Below are 4,519 nucleotides of genomic sequence, written 5' to 3'. Positions count from 1 at the left end.
GATGGGTACAGGGCCCCACGTAGGGATGGGTACAGGGCCCCACGTAGGGATGGGTACATTGCCCCACGTAGGGATGGGTACAGTGCCCCGGTATTTAACAGGCCCCGGGCCGGAATTATTAAAGACAGTGGTACCGTTAAGCTCCGACGTTATCAGACTTTTTATCGGTACTGGAGACATTTAAAAAGGATATGTCGTATGTATTATTGTTACATAAATATTATATTGCAGTTTTAGTTTAGCCAACTCCGTTTCTAATATGCAATAAGACTACAAAATACGTCGATGATGTATTTTCGATCTTATTTTCGATCTTTCTAATCCAGACGAGATCTCTCTCTCCCGTCTGTGTGCGAGGGGGCGGGGCAGTTTGTAAAGGTCTCCTGACTGTGTTACAGACTGTCATCCTGGTTAGTGGTTACTCTGTCTTCTGTCTTCAGGACAGAGTGTTGGAATTGTTTTGTTAATTGGATGGGACTTGATTGGATTCAATATTAGAGTAACTTTCTCGTTTGTGTGTTTTAAAAATATATATATTTGGCCTTTGCTTCTGTGTTTGACTGATTTACTCAAATAAAAAGGTTGATGAGTTATCATCTAATTTGTATGATTTATTTATGTTAAAGGTCACTTTGAATGATTTTAACTAATGATAATGTAGAAAAACTAATATTTTAATTTCGGGACGGTTCCAGGAGGATGGTGAAAAAAATTTGTCGAGAGCCCTGCCTTGAACGCATCATGTGAGACAAACGCTTCCATCAGGAAAAATACACAAATCTGACTTCAAATAATGCTATTTTGTAAAAGCAGTAGCTATGATGCAGGGCTTTTATTTTGAAGGGATATCATTTAAAGTCTCCATCTCTATAACTTCCTGTTTAACTTTCCTGTCCTGACTTATTAACGTCTCTTTATTAACATGAACTAATATTTCTGTTTCCTCTGTTTATCTCCTGACTGCATGACTCTTCCTCCTCCTCCTCCTCCTCCTCTTCCTCTCTCAGGCGTTAGAAAGACAGATAGAAATCTCCGACATCGTTCGTATTGAACGCGACCACCTCAGAGACGAAGTCGTCCGACAGCGAGATTTACTAAAGGTGATGTCACTGTGGGATGTCAGAGAGCCGGCCTCTGATTGGCTGCAGCTAACTGACTGACTGATGATTTCCTCCCCAACAGGAACACGGAGTGGTCGTCTCTCCGGAGCTCCCAATCAATGGGGGGACGGGACAGGAGGATGATGTCATCGCAGATTCTGCCTCCCGATTGGCTGAGGAGCCGTCACATGGCGGCAGAGAGAGCATGCTGGGTAAAAACCAATGAAACCGTGTTATTTGAATGTTCCCTAACCCATGCATGCCTCTGAACCCTTTGATTCCACGATGGTTTATAATCCAGCATCGTCCAGAAGAGTTTTATATCTTCTGGAATCAAGACCTCTCGTCGGTCCGGGCTAATTCCCGACATATTTTCCCTTTAAGTCTCCGTCTCTAACCCTCTGCTCTGCTTGGTCCTCCAATGTCTTCTTCATGGTGTTTCAGGCAGAGATCGAGAACCAGGAGAAAGAAACGACACAACGTCCAACCGGAGACAGATTAACAACCGCTCCCGGTCTCTGGACAGCGTCCATAGGAAGGGTTTTGATGAAGAGGACGGAGACAGAACTGAGGAAACAAAGACTGAGAAGATTCAGGACGGAGATCTGGTGTTAGGAAAGGCCCGATGTGTTGAAGAAGAGTCGACCTTTGAAAGCAGAACCGAACCCTCAAACCGAGACATCCTTATGCTGGAAATGGAGCGCTCCTTTGACCATGAAATCTGCAAATGTATCCAAAGTTATGTGGGAGGAAGTCAGGTGTCTGTTAGCATAGCTTCAACTGATGAAGTTGACAAATCCTCAACAGGTTCGATCCTCACAACCGTTCAGCAGAAACAAAAACAACCCGTGATGGGGTACCCATCTTCAGACCGGGAATTTGCTCCAAACCATTCGTCTGTTGTCGATCGTGTTCCCCGGCCGAAAAAGAACGATGAGAACAAGTACCAGGATGTAAGATGTTCAGAACAGGAAGGAGAACCTTATAGAGAAGAGTTTGGTTCAGAAGAGTGTAAAATAAAAGAGTTCTGTACTCCGACATCTGTGGACCGGTGCAGAGAAAATGAATGGGCTGAGACTGGAGGTGACCGACCACATTTAGAAGATACTGAAGTTCTCACAGATCTTATAGCAGGAGAAGAGTTGGGATTAACTTCTCTAAGTCCTGTTCACAAAAGACAACATTCAGGGAGTTTGGGAAGTACCCCCAACAAACAAAAAGCCCTTAAGGGGGATTTAATGTGCTCTGGTGTGTCCATAGATCAAGGATTTGAAAGTCACCTTTCAGATCTTGATGCGTTTCCACCAGCAGAGGAGGCGAACGCTGGCCGGAAGTCTGGTACACCTGAGAAACCAGAAGACAGGGGGGTTAATGAAGAAGTTAAAGAAGCTCAAGACAAGTCCTCTGAGAGTCCGAAGTCTTCCTCCCAGATATGGAGGGACTGGAGCTGTCTGGAGAACATGATCCACAGCATGCTGAGCTCTTTCCTTGAGCAAAATCCCGGCTTTGCAGCTGAAATCTCCAGGATTTTCCCAGAAGTCCCAGAGTCTCTCGACAGGTGGATTTCAGATTTTGAAGAGACAGTGAAGATCATCGCGGAAAACTTGTCAGAGCAGCTCGAGGTGATGGAGCAAGAACCAACCGGAGAAAGTGAAACAAAAGAAGGTGCTGCTGGACTCGCAAGGGTTTTGAAAGACTGCGGAGGGTTGGAGGGTCCTCCTGAAGCTCCTGATGTCTCTGTGGACTCAAAGAAGGTCTGTAAAGATGACCAGGAACATCCTGACCAAGATTCCCCTCGGAACACTTCAGGAAGTAAAGTCAGCGCTTCTTCTTTCACACCGGACGTCTCAGAGTCCTGTCCAGACGTCACACCTCTGAGGATCTCTGTGGTCCACGCTGAGGAGGTGAAGCACAGCTGGTCCGAGGAGTCCGTCTTCATCGAGTTGTTCTTCAGCGAACCGGAGGAAGTCGTGGAGGCTAAGAAGCCCAAGGCGTTCTCCTCTGGATCTGTGAACTCCTTCAGGAGGTTCTTAGAGATCACAGCTGAGGAGATCAAAGTGATGGTGCTGCCGGAGCTGCTGCTGATGAGCCTGCAGGACGGGAGGGTAGAGGAACTGAACAAGATGATAAACACAGAGTCCGAGGAGGACCAGGAGGATCAGGAGAACCAGGAGAATCAGGAGGATCAGGAGAACCAGGAGAACCAGGAGGACCAGAAGAACCAGGAGGATCAGGAGGATCAGGAGGACCAGGAGGACCAGAAGGACCAGAAGAACCAGGGGGACCAGGAGAACCAGGGGGACGGAGGCCTGGACAGCTGTGAGGAGGTGGACGAGGAGAGGATGATGATGATGAGGATGTTGTAGAAGGAGTTGGTCCGGTGTCGGGAAGGATTCAACAAACTAAAAATAAAGTTCTGTCGTTATTTGAATAAAGTTGAATTAGCCGGGAGTTCAGAGGGAAATGTTTTATTGAAGAAATGTAATCCTGGTTTTGCACAATTTGGGGAAAAATTGATAATTTTTGTTTTGCCATAATGGACCGTTGACCCTGTTCTTTCTGTAACCGATCATTTCCACACAACTACAGCTTATTGAGATGTTTGCTGCTACTCCTCACTGGTGTTCAGGGAGAACTCGGCGACTATCCCGTCCCTCTGTGGTTATTTGATTAACTATTGAGAAATGGTTGTGGTTGGTGGATGAAAAAGGTGAACTAAGATGCGTTTAGTTAACTTTCCTGACTTGAAACCAGTTGACCATGATGATAACACCATAATGCCCTGAACTCTGCGGTCTGTCTTAATTCACGGGTCGTCAGGTGTGCTAAAGTTCTTAATGGCATTTCTTAAACTCTTTCAATAAAGAATCAGGTAATCTCTTCATGGCTCGTCTAAAAACTCTTTATTTCCTTTATAACGTCTGCTGCTACGTCTCTTAATAAATACAATATATGGAATTATTCATACAGTTACAAATGCATTAAAAGCCAACAAAGAAACATTTAAATGTCGATAATAAATCATCTTATAATCGGTTAACAACTGAGTGTAATATCTTTTAATTTTTTTACCACGACTGGCCAGATTTATTAATAATAATAAAAGGTGGGGTTCCTCTGGGCTCTGCTCTTGTGCCACTATATTTAAAGGGGACCTATCATGCAAAATGAACTTTGTGATGTCTTTTATACATAAATGTGTCCCCGGTGCGTCGGGGAACTCACGCAGCTTCAGAAAATAAAACCCTCTCTCTTTTCCTCCGTACCCGTACTCGACNATATTTCATTTGTATTATTGCTACATAAACATTATATTGCAGTTTTATTTTCGCCAACTCCGTTTCTAATATGCAAAAAATACATCATGTTGTAGTCTTATTGCATATTAGAAACGGAGTTGGCGAAAATAAAACTGCAAT

The sequence above is a fragment of the Notothenia coriiceps genome, unplaced genomic scaffold (assembly GCF_000735185.1).
Source record: "Notothenia coriiceps isolate Sejong01 unplaced genomic scaffold, NC01 NC01_scaffold00035454, whole genome shotgun sequence".
Classification (NCBI taxonomy): Eukaryota; Metazoa; Chordata; class Actinopteri; order Perciformes; family Nototheniidae; genus Notothenia; species Notothenia coriiceps.
The sequence above is the reverse complement of the archived record's forward strand: the minus strand, read 5'-3'. Positions refer to the sequence as shown.